The 13,404-nt window shown below is 39.0% G+C and overlaps 1 protein-coding gene across 1 annotated transcript in view; it reads left to right on the top strand.

The window, feature by feature from the left end:
* The first annotated feature begins 3,204 nt into the window (after window positions 1-3,204).
* LOC108095561 overlaps window positions 3,205-13,404 on the top strand; it is a 103,558-nt gene continuing 93,358 nt past the window's right edge. The window contains 1 exon segment of the mRNA XM_043207516.1: window positions 3,205-3,844. The gene's annotated coding sequence lies outside the window, so the exon portion shown is untranslated.

The raw sequence follows: 13,404 nt of genomic DNA, 5'->3' as shown, positions 1-13,404 counted from the left end.
CTGAAGGTATTTGCGCGGGTTACTTCGTTGCATAATGTGGTTTTTATGACAAAGGATTTTAACGAAATGCTTTTATTCACTTACAAGGTGTCGAGTGATATTTATACAACGAAATGTGGATTTTAAGCAAGGGTGTAGCATATTGTATATTTCAAAATAATCGCAATACAAATCAATGCAGTAATTAATCTTGATTGTAACTTATCTTTTTAAATCTTCTTTCAGCTTTTTTTTAAGCTTTTCTATAGTTTTTTGGTTTTATTTGGAACTTATTTTTACCCTTTCGTGAATGTAAATAATTGAGCTTGCACAAGTATTACGTACTCGACCCGTTGCCCTCTTGCCAACCGCAATTTATGACTTTCTACAGAATCCTGGCTAGCTGGCTTAAGGATCTGGTATTATGTTAAATTTTATGTGTCCTTGCCATGGCAACAGGTCAAAAGGCCTCAGGAGACGGTCAACACGCCAGGACAACTGGATAACACGGCGACTCCTTCGACGCACTTAAAGCCTTGCGAATTATTAAAAAGGGAAAAATTCAACTCCATTGCCATAGCAGCCAATTTGCCCACACGTAAACACCTGAGCTGCCATGGAACTAACCCAGCTGAAAACCATTTAGCTCTCTAATTGGACGGTTATATGGCGTTTTTGTTGCGAATTTGGCAGGGATGATGCGATTTGCAATCACTGTCATGCCAATTTTGATCGCTGCCTAAAATGAAATGCGAAATATGTGAGTTGCATTTCGAAGTGGTTTTACAAACTATTTGTTGTTGAGCATTTTTAAATAGTTTAAACAAAATTTGGATACTTATTTTTGGTTGATTCAAAGTTACCAATGATTTAATTTAAATATGTACAAAAGTAAGTATCATTTTTTGCTTTAGTCAAGAGTGTATGAATTAATCATGCAAAAAATATGTATTATTCAAGACATTTTAAGTGTGTGAAGCTTTGCTTAATTTGTAATGAAGTTTATACAGATATTTAAGGTTAAAATAATAAACCCAAATTATATACACCAAAAACCGCTTAAAACTTGTATTATTTGATAATAGCTAAGCAAATAGTTGTTAAGCGCCACGATTAGTAACTTTTGAGTATTTTGTGCAACAGTTGTTCAAAAGTAAAATGCTCTTGCAATGAGAAATCACTGAAACAATTTTAAACAGACTCAAAGTTATGACCTTAAAAGGACCGATTTTGGGAAGAATTGGTCGCCAGGAAAAAAGAGTGGCTTTCGGGCAGGTTCGCAGATTCTCGGCACGGTGCCCCTTCGAATAAAAAAACCAACCACTGGTGCGCTGAATAGGCTTAGCCAATCCCGGCGGATACGGGGATTCTCCGCCGGATTTTCGACGCCTTCGCGTCTGGGGCATGCGCTGAATGTACGCCGGGTGCGAGCGAGAGAGCTGATAGCGGTGCGAAAGAGATAGGGAGACGGCGAGGAGTTTGTTATCGGTGTCCTTGGCGGGGGCACAAGGCTCATGGTTCACAATTCACGCCTCTCAAGGCTAACCTGTTGACCAAGTGCATATTGCGCATACGCCCCGTATACGGCGCACAAGTCCAACAGGTAAGCCGCTGGCGTAGGCGTTGCACATAACCGCCCACACACACACACAAACATAAATTCATGGCGGCAACCAGCCACCCAACCACTGAACCACCCAACCACCCAACCACCGAACCACCCATCCACCGAACCACTGAACCACCCAACATACCGAAACCTTGCCGTTGGCAATCCAGCCAAGGCTACAAGGCAAGGCGCCAATAGCAATGATCTGCGGAAATCAAGTTAGCAGAATTACTGCAAGCGGCGTTCGCACTGGATGCAATATGCACCTTATTCCGACCTCACCTTTTCCCTCATTCAGCAACCGCCGCCGATGATGAGGGAGTGCACTTATTTATTCAATAGGTTATACGTCCCATTCAAAATTTATATCTCGACCCTAACTAATTGCCTTCGATCACAATACTAAGTTTGTTCCAACTATTTTTCACATCAAATTAAATGCAATATTTAAAAAACTCTTTTGGTAGAAATTTTTTACTTAAAAGTAAGTTGTGTATTTAAATTGTATTTAAAAGGAATTTTACATTAAGCAAATCGATTTACTGAAAAAATGTTGTATAATACGAGTATATGTTTTAAATAAATAACAAGAAACTTTGCAATAATATTTTATAAATTAAACAGACACTAATAGCAAAATATTTGTTCAAGGTTTTCAACCTGCATATATTTTTTATGGTTTAAAGTTCCATTAAATTACTTACTTAATATTTAATTGAAACCAATTTTAACTGACAGTGTTCATAAAAAATATTATTAATTTTAATTTTCATTATGAATATGAGAACTAAAATAACCTTTAATACGTATATATATTTCTATAGGTATGTATATTATATTTCAATAATTAATTCATAATTTAATCTTATTTACTTTCTTTTATAAAATAACACCAATTTACGTTTAAAAACGTTTTAAATTTTTTTTTTGTTTCCTTAATTATTTAGTCATACCCTTTAGTAGAATAGAAAATGGTTCTTCTGTAGAAAGGAAATCTCCCATTAAGTAAACGTTTCATTTTAAAAATAGAATAAAGAGACAAAACATAAGCTCAGACATCTAAATTCAATTTGCCATGACATTTTCCACGGTGTTTTGAAAGGATTAGCGAACGTTTAAAAAAAGCCCGTCTTCGGAAAGGCGAGCAACATCGGTTGCAACATCAGAAGAAGCCACCACTTCCCCTAATCAGCGATTCAGCGAGCTGAGCTGCCACTTCCCCTCAATCGGCAGCAACCCCCGAAAAATAATACGGGTATTGGCAGTGGCACTCCGTCGCATCACCTGGGTGCCACGTAAGCCTGTTGCTGTCGCAGCTGCTGATGTTGCTTGTTGTTGCTGGTGTTGTTGTTCCTGCCACTTCGACTGTTGCTGCTGTTGCTGTTGTTGCTGCTGTTGCTGTTGTTGCTGTTGCTGCTGCTGCTGCGTCGTCATGGTCGTCGTTACAGTTACACACTTTCCACTTGTTGTTCTTCGAGGGGGTGGACTGGGTGGTCTCCTTTTGCAAGAGGGGTTGGTGGTTGCTGGGTGGCACGCAGCCGAGAAGTGCCGAGAACGTGCCACACGAGGTGGCCTCGTCAGTTGGCCAACGGCGGAGCAACAGATGCTGTTCAACATCCAAGCCAAAAGGTTGTGTGCCTCGCAACAGCAAAGTCGACAGGAGCAACAGCAACAGCAACACACGGCAACCACGGCAGCAACATCAACAGTTCAACACTCACTCAGAGGAGCAACATGCGAGTCGCATGCTGCAAGTAGCGAACGTGCAACAAGTCAAAGGACAATACGCCTTCCAATTGCTTTTTTTTTGAAAGTGCCAAAAAAAATGTGTGTTTTTGTGTCGAATTCCAATTCCAATCCATGCCCAACAGTATTTGTTTGTCGTGAACCGAAATCAATGCAATAGTTATCCGAGCACCCGTCGAACCACTCAAATTACCTGAGAGAGCAGCCACTGAAGTACAAGAAAACCACACAGAACTACCTACCTGATATACTCTACTTCTACTCTACTCACCTGAAAGCCAATTAAGCCATTAAAGCCATACTCTGAGGACCTGAAAAGCAACAGATGCTTTAACCCCAAAAAACAAAGCCGAAAAGCAGAAAGCAGAACAAAGAAAGAAAAACCGCAGATGCCAAGGCAATTTTAAATGCCAAAACGCAGGGAGAAGAAAGCCTAAGCCGAAAAGGTAACCAAAACCGAGGAAACCAAGTTCAAACGAGGCCGAAAACCAGTTAAGAAGATAAAATCATGTAAGTTATGAAACTACTCCATTTATCTAGTCTTTAGGTATTTTTCAAGTATACATTTCGCCTAATTTGATTTACTCGATTCGTTTTGTTTATTTTTTTAATTTTTACATTTTGTTCGACTCAATGCACTTCGAAATAAAATGCTAATGGCTTAAAACGACAATCGAATTGGTGAAAAGGTTAGCAGCTGACAAATCTAAATGCCGCAATTGTTCTTCGCAATTACCATTTTGAGTTTTGGGGGCAGAGAAGGAATTAATTACGTGGCAATTGTTATGCAAATTTATTAAATAATTGCGTTTCCTGTGCAAGGCCATTATTATTTATCTTGTCAATATTTGGATTAACTTAAACCCTTTGAAACGTTTAATTAAATATAGTTATGTCAAGCCACATACGCTCATAACACAGAACAGAAAGCCACTATCAAGCAAATGGCACACAAATGACAGTCAGGCTTAGAAAACCAAACAGTGCAAATGGAATTCCAATCGTTTTAGAATTTCTCTATGTTGCTTTAGTTAAAATGTAAATTCCGAACTCTGCAGAAGTTCCAACTTAATTGAGTTAATTGAGTCCTGCATCAAAACCTAAACAGAATAATTAAATTTATTGGCTTAGCAAAAATTAGACAGCAGATAAGAGATTTCATCTGCAATTCAAGTAATATCTAAAATCCCAAGTGGTTTTTACTTCAAAGAAATATTTTCTACACTTGAGGGTATTTTCGTAAAAGATTTCTCCGAATTTCGGTGGAAAAGCTGCTCTTTCTGGTTAGGAAAACAGATTTTTTAATTAAATAAATCAAAGTACAGGAGTCTCTAGTTTTCCGGTTGCTGTTTATTTGCCTGTTGAGGAAACTTTGTTTCGAATTGGTAACAACTTACTAACTCATCGGAAACGGAAACACGCCTCCGACATTTCGCTTAGATAGTTTTGACTTGTCTGCGAAGTTTGGCTTCCAATTGCCTCACTTCTGTTGGCCATTTGTTGGTTTCTCGGCTCGAATTGCCGACCCCTTTTCCCAGGTAAGTACATTTTAAAATATTTATTTAAATGCCGATATTCAATTAACAGAAAACATTTAGCACAGCAGAATATATTTTGTATTGAATTTGTATTCGGGCGCTATTAAGTATTCATTATGCCATTTCATTTAATTGTGTCAAGAACGTCAGCTTTATGAATAATTGGTAGTATTAATTTATTAATTAAGAGACCATAACACATAATTTTCGTAAATGCATAACTGATTTTAAGGCCATTAGAAACTGCACTTCATTAGCTGCCATTAAACAATTTATATTTTAAGAGTTCTTCATAAGTAAAATCAGCTTTGTGGATTAAATGGTATTATAAATTAATTAAGAGTTCATATCACATATTTGTCGTGTATGAATACCTGTTTTAAAATCCATCAGACATCACGCATTGTTTGCAGCTTTGGAACATTTAATATAATGAGAATTCCTGATAATGGTTTATTCTTGGAATAAAGCACATCTGTTTGTTGTTCATAGAAAAAGCTGCTTACATTTGAAATTTCTCGAAAAATCTCCATATTGAAGTACTATACTTAATTGCAAAATTCGTCAATGTCAGGGAATTTTTAGCCAAATTACTGTTTTCACATAATAACCAACGCCATTAGCTGATTGCTCTCCAGAAATATATATCAACTGATTAGACGTTGTGCGTCTAGTTATTTTGACAAGGCTGTTACCTATCAGATGATTTGGTTTGAGTTGGGCGACGACTGTGTTCGCCTTCTGCTGCCCTTTTTTAGGCTGGACCAATTGTTGGAAACTTTTGGGGTCCTTTTTTACAGCAACACCCATTAACCCAGTGAAGCTCCCTCAACGGGGGCATTGTTCCTGCCCCAAATAAATGAGCATTTATTTATAGAACCTGTTTACACAGACACACGCCCAGCAATGATTGAATCGACTTGACTCAGTGTGTGTGTGGTTGTGTGTGTGTGTGTGTGTGGGGGTGTCGAGGTGGGCACACATGCTTTAAGGGGCGGCGGGAGAGGGTATTTGTTCGACAATCATTTGTAAAATCCGGGACATTAGGCTCCATGATGCCTGACTGCCGATGCTAAGCGCACTGCAAAAAATATTACGAAGCCTTTCTACCACTTTAATCATCAATCAAATTTATTGTTAGTAGAATCAACATCAGAACAACCTACATACGAAGCTCTCACTTAATTTATAATATTTTATCTAACCTGAACTCCGATATAAAAATTTCTTAATATTGATCAGACAAACAAAAACCAAAATCAAACTATTTTATAATGCATACTTTTATTGTACAGTTTTGCTTAGATACAATTATGGTCAAGCATTGGTTTCTTACAATGGAAGTACGGAATACGATGTAAATTGTTTCATAAAAAATCTTGCTTTTAATTTATTTAAACTTATTCAGCTTTCAAACACGTAATTTCCTTGAAACAATCGTTGGTGTTTCAGTAAAGTTTTTTAAGTACACTAAAATGTACACAGTTATGGAACATTTTCTACCCAAACAGCGCTCTAAATTTATTAAATTTCCATATACCGTGGGGTATTTCTCTCGGTGTAGCCACTCCTCGCTGTGACTTCTCTCCTGCGCTCATTAGTAGCACATTTACCGTGTACGTGATTTAGCTGCAAATGTGCAAAGGACCGTCGGTCCAACCGACTGAATCCCTGGCTCCGTGGCTCCCTGGCCCCATAATAATGGTAACTGTTGCTTGTGCCCGTTATAGTCCCCCGATCCCCTCTATATCCCATATCCCATATCCCATTCGTATTCGTGGCCCCAGACATGTGTGCGTCTGGGAATTTGGTCACATTTGCATTTCGGCGACGTTGCAGTCGAAAAGAAAGAAGCGAAAAGGGAAGGGGAAAACGGAAAGAGAAAATGAAAATGAAAAAGCGGAAGTGGCTGCGATCCAGCTCTCAAGAGGTTAACAACTTTCCACGAAGGAAAATGTAGTATTGTGTCACTTCGGGGAAAAGTTTGTTTGTGGATATGTTCTTAATAAATTTTTAAAAACGTATTAATGTTACTTGATGTATGTAGACAAATTATTGCTTGATATTAAATTATAAATATCAATTATTGTTTAGCACAACTAACTAAAATCCTTATGAAATTAATAGTTTTAAATTTTCAAGCGATTCTCTATGTTAGTTATAATGGCCTTTAAAAATGATTTAAAACCACTTAATGTGCAAAAAGCATCAAAAAACTACCTCTGCTTAAATATTTATTTGACACACATTTCTTTTAAATACCTTGTGTCCTCCCAAGGACTAGAAAAAGGCAGTTTACCGAAAAAGGACCCGTGCATTGTGTCCCGAGTGACAGTATCTTTTTGAGTCTCCACTCAGGCGAGGGCATTTCTTTACCGCCAGTTAACTGCCATCGATAAACGGCTATTCACTTCTGCGAGAATGGCTTCAACACACGCATACACACATACACAAATACACACACACCAGCAGACTGGCAAACTGATCAATGGCTGTCACATTTCCGGAACATCGAGGAGTTTCCGGTGCGAGGCGAAAAGTGGGTTTACACAGTCCCTTCCTTCCGATTGGCCACACACCCTCTCTCCAAAAAAAAAAAAAAAAAAAAAACATATATACTATATACATATATATATATATATATATAAGGGAAAATAAAGAACTCACCTACCAAGTTACACTTATGGTCCAATGAAAATTTTCACTCAATTACACTTTAAGACTTAATTCTCCAAATTGAAGCAAATGTCGTTAACGGAAGTGGGCCAGTCAGTCAGCTAGCGCACACACACATGCACACACACACACAAGCCCAGGAAATACCCACACTAAGGCACTCACACACACAAGCTAAACAAACATATTCTTTGTCATGGCTTCCTGATGCGCTCTCTTTTTTTCTCCTTTATTTTTTCCCACGTCTGTCTGTGTGTGTGTTTTTGCATTTGTGTAAGTTGTCCGGGTGTGTGTGTGTGTGCGACAGCATTTGCAATGTTGTGGTTTTCATTTGTCAACAAAAGCTGGGTAAAACTCGGAAAAAAATGACACAAACTAATTATAGTTAATTGCGGAGCAGTGGCAACCAGTTGAGTTGCACTACCGCCATTTTGCGGTTTCCAAATTGCATATATAGTCGTATATTGATATATGTCACACTCGCAAGTGGCGCGACCATCGATCATAATCGGATTTTAATAGAAAGCCAAATATCAGTGCCCCATTAATCACTATTTGATTGGTTTCTCGGTTAGCCAGACGATTGGATTAGGTTGACCAACGGGAGGAGGGCATTTGACATGGATATATAATTGTAATGGTTAAAGGGAGTTAAAGGAAGTCGAACAATAGTTATAAGGACTTTAATCTGCAAAGAAAAGTTTAAGTTCTTAAATGATTGTTCGAAGAGCAGTAAAATTCTTCTAAAATTTAAAACTTAATATAGATAAATTTATAAAAAATAATGTTATTATAGATTCGTAAATTTGTATGTTATTAGAAACGACAAACATATTTTCCAAGAGTATTCCCAAGCAACCGATGACAGATTACTGTAGAAAGGTTTCTTTATACCTTTTTAAATGCCAGTTTAAAGTAATGTCTCAAACATTTACTAAAAGTTTTTTCTAGCCACCAATGACAGCATTTTGTAGCACATGTTTCGGACTTGTAAAAGTGCTTCACCCAATGGGAATAGTGGCAAAAACAGCAGACTGATCTCAAACCGTTGGGGATTTTTACGGTTTTGCGGTTTGTTTTCTTGTTTCACTTTAATCTCTCGAAGTTGGGAGCACTTTTGGCTTATTCGTGAACTCCGAGCAGCCGCAACTGACAGATCTGGTCTCAGCAATTCCCGGTATTGCAGTGCCACCTACCCAAACCCCAAAAAACCCCACCCCTCCCCCCAAACACGCACACACATAATAGATTTCCGCACACACACACACACACATGCATGCATCGGGCAGCACTTACAAGTTATTATTGCCCTCGGGGAGCAGAACTCACACACAGTTACAACGGGGAAGAGGGAGGCTCACAGGACAAGGCCAAAGTCCAGTGGCCACACAATGGTTTCCCCCTTTCATTTTCCAAATGGGTGAGGGGAAATCCCTCCCCCTTTGAGGGTTTTGTAAGTAAGTTATGATCGGAAGTTAGATTAGTGCCAAGACCATGGAAACCTTGTTCCTTCCAACGGCAAGTTAATCCCCGAAACACATTAGCTAAATCAAAAGATTCAGGGGAGTTTAAATTCGGATGAATGCCAGATATAATGAACTGTGGCAAATCGGATTTCCGTTAGAAATCATTTAATTTGTGGCTCAATTAAGCATGATTCGAAAACAATACGCTTGATGTCTGAACACAAACAATAAATCTTTTATTTCAATGGTTTTTGAACTGATTTATTCGCATAGATATTTCTTTCAAATCTCTGGAGATTTTGCGAGGCATTTGAGTCCATTGACTACCTGACTTTGATTTGAATTCTGATTGACATCTACCGTTTGCCGTCTTGGTAATTTCATTTGTATTCCCCAGCGGAAAACTCGAATCCTTTTCGCGCCTCCCGAAAAAACGCAGAGTTCTCCCCTTTAAGAGCGGCGGTCCTTGCTGGTATAAATAAATAAACGAGGCAGGCCATCAATCCACCCCGTTGCCAGTGTGGCGTGCTACACGATGCACTCAAGCGTTACAATCCTATCGATTGGATGCTGAAAATAAACGACCAGGGAGACACGTTCGGCACGAGTGGGTTAAGCTCGCGATTGGGAACAGCCGGTGTGAATACACAAATTCCACGCAAGATCGGTTAATGACTTCTAATGGTGGCAATAAACCTACAAACAGATTTCATAATTTTTCAATCCAAAAAAACAACACATCTTAAAGGGGTAACTAAATTTAAAATAACACGTGTTGAATAAATGGTATTTAAACCACCATTTAATACATAAAGTACTCATTTTCCGAACCCAGAATATTACTCTCTCTAAAAAGCAACAAACCCGCAGTTGTCCTGAGTTATGGAAGGGATATGCCATTAAATTCCTTGCTTGTGTCCTTTGGAAACTCGACGGAGCCTTAGAATGCAAACCGCAGTGGAATTGCCGAGGCACAAAGGCCGTGGCCGAAGGCACTTCGCAGGTGGCAGAGTCGCAGGTGGTGTCGTCGCACCACCCAGATATATAGGGGGAAACCAGCCGAAAACCACCCGAAAGGCAACCACCGAGTCACAAAAGGTGTATTCAAGTGTGTGGCATAGAATTGCCTGGCTGAATGCATGTCAAGAATTGTAAGGGCTTTTGCCCACGTCACACCTGCCACGCCCCCTTTACCGCTGAGCTGGCGCCCACCTGGGCAGCGGACCAAGGTCATCCTCATCAATGGCAGCTTAATAATAGCAATGCCAGCGATGACAGGACGAACGCCAAGGCTAATTACATATGAAATCCCAGGCTGACAGACGCAAAGTAAAATCGCGCAATGCGGCTTGTTAGGTTTTTATTCCGTCCAAGGACCTTTCCCCTGTCCGCTAAAAGCAGAGTGTCCTTTGCGGTAGGTGTCAGCTATTCCACACTCCAGTCAAGGACATAAATAATTGAACTTAATCAAACCGCAAACAAGTTGATGTAGCGAAAAAGAAATCGCGACAAGCAAAGCCATTTGTGTTTGAAAACATGAATTCGTAAAGTAACATAAATGATTTATTGTAAATAAATATTGGTTGCTTTCCATTTTTAAATTTAGTTTGAAAGAATATAAATAAACGAACTCAATAAGACCACAAACAAATAGACATAGCGAAAATAAAATTGCAAAGGCAATTTCAATAATGTTTGAAATATTGCATTTGTGAAACTAAATAGTTTGCTTGCTCTAAATAAATAATAGTTTCCATTTATTTATTTTAAAGTAAAAAAATAATATTTGTAAAACTTGTGTAAACTAAAAATTGAGAGATCTTTGTTAATGCTTTCAAATTTAAGACTGCATTTTTCTCTGTTCATTTCACCATAGAAATAGATACAAAAAATATTTTTACAACATTGCAATGCCACCGAAAAATGTTCAATAAATATGTAGTGAGTGAATAGAACTTATGAAAAATATTTGCGAAACACCAAGTATTTGCTGTGGGGGCTTTAATCCCTGTTGAGATGAGACTGCATTCCGTTGGCCAGGAGCTAATTAAAATATTTCCTTGTTGCAAGTTGCCAGTTAATCCCCAGATGAAACATCCTTTCGCAGGGTGGGAATTTCTGCACCCGCTTCCGATGGCATTAATTTGCAATAGACATTTTGCCAAGGGGTTTCCTCATCCACGTGCAGCATGGCATTGAGTCAACAAAAATAGCAGCTTGTGTGTGTTTGGACTTCGATGTTAATTTGGATACTGTGCTTGGCACTTGAGTTAATTGCGCAATGAAGATGAAACAGCTGTGACAACTTCATCCGAGGAGCTGGACAGTTTCAACCGGGTCGCATGTCAAACAGGGCAACATCTCATTTTATGTGTGCCACTTTGTGTGGCGGAGCCAACCAGCACCTGTCCACATTTAAATGGGTCTGCTGGCCCTTTTCCCCCACATGTGGAAAAGCGGCTTACCCACTTTTCGATTCCGTTTTCCATAAGTGCACTCGAACAATTTAAAAAGCAGGGACCCAAAAAGAAAAGTGCTCCCATAAACTGGAAATTTAAGACAGACAATTTAAATGAAGGATTTTTGTATTACACATATTTTTGTTCATGAACAAGTTTTATTAGAGGAAATATTTGTCACTTAATTTTAAACAATTGCAAAAGGTATACAAATGGTTGCCAAGCAATAACTGAAATTAAATTAGCAGTGAAGTGAGCAGAATGGCAGTGGACAGATCAATGGAGAATGCAAGGATACTGGTGAAAGGATTGCCTTGATTTCAATCACCAGGACAAAGGCACATCAACCAGCGATGGAAAAGGGAACTCAGCGGGAGGTCACCAAGGGGTGGAATCGGGAATCCATATGTGATCCGGCATTCCTTTATGAATTTTTACCGCCCGCAGCTTTTCCTTTGCAGAACGCTCGCTGAATTCCCTCGCTATTAAAATATTAAAATATTTGGGTAATTTCGATTTTCTGCTTTATTTATTGCCTATCGAACATGGGGTATTTTAAAAATTTAACTAACGAGGATGTGATGGGCCGAGTAATCGGCAGCTCGCATTTTTCTTTATTATAAATCCGCGGCATTTTTCGGCCAGAACGCGGTGGCCTTTTCTCTTCGGCCAAAATGCCGCAAAATGCAAAATGCCAATCCATCGCGCAAATATTTCCATCGCAGCAGCGGCTCCCGACTTTGTGACAAAATATTTTGATTTAAATATTTTTGCCATCATGTTATTTCTCTCGTTGTTCGGTATTTGCTTTCCCTCGATGTTTCTCTTTTTTCCTGTCTCTCCCATTTAAACGTCATTTTAATGAAAGACCATAAAGCAACGTTCTTTTTTTGTTTCGATTTTGTTATATTGGAGCATAATATTTGTGTTGAGCATTGCCGACATTCGTTTTCGCTTGATCGCATTTTTGTCGTATTTATTTGATTCAAATATTCATATTTGAACTGTTTTCGCTTGATCGGATTTGCGACATGTTTACTTAGGCTTTGATATTTGTCCTTGGGCAAAGGACATTTAATTAATATTTAACAAAAATTTTTATAGCAAACTTACATTTACTTGATGCCTTATAAAATAGTTTAATCTGTGGTTCAAGGTGGCAATTTTTTAAGCTTGATAGAAGTTGTTAAGTATGAAGGACACCAATTGAGCAGTTGAAAGAGTCCTTTGTTAAATTCCGACTTGTTTCGAATAAATAAAAACAATATCCGGAATGCGGGCAACTTTGTGCCAAATTGTTTGCCCTTCGCGGAAAGTGGAATGTCGGTCGTGGAACTTTCCTATTTCGTCCATGTCGAATCGCAACGCCTGTGGCAAACATGCACACATGCATATATGCATGCGGAATTGATGGATCAGTTTCAGGTCGCTATATGTTTCGGTATCTGCTTTGTTGTCCCAGGCTTGCCAACTGGTCAACTGGCCAACTGGCCAACTGGCCAACAGGCTAACTGGCTGCTCTTTTCTGGCCTCCGTCGAGTGGCTTCTGTTCCGATGATATTTGCATAACGTTGCCATGCCCCGGCAGAAATTGTGACAGCAATATGAAACGAGGCTTGGGGATTGGAGGTTATAGTGGGGATTGGGGTTGGGGTTGCAGTGACAGTCGGGATCGAATGCCAGCGATAACGAGAAATAAAGTGGCTCCCCGGATCTGTTTCTCTGTCGTATTTGGCAACGGGACACCGAAAACAGAGGTAGAAGTTACAGCCGTGTTATTGGATACACAATTAAGCCATATTGAGTGCGTAAATACACGGGAATTTCGGGGATGCACACGGACTTCGTAAATCATTTTAATTCAGCAAAATAATTAACAAAGAAATTCATTGGCTTGTTCAAAAAGTAGCAACGAAAAATGAGTTCAGAAA

Source organism: Drosophila ficusphila, unplaced genomic scaffold (assembly GCF_018152265.1).
Source record: "Drosophila ficusphila isolate 14025-0441.05 unplaced genomic scaffold, ASM1815226v1 contig_198, whole genome shotgun sequence".
Taxonomy (NCBI): Eukaryota; Metazoa; Arthropoda; class Insecta; order Diptera; family Drosophilidae; genus Drosophila; species Drosophila ficusphila.
Note: the sequence above shows the minus strand (reverse complement) of the source record. Positions and strands in the feature narration are given on the sequence as shown.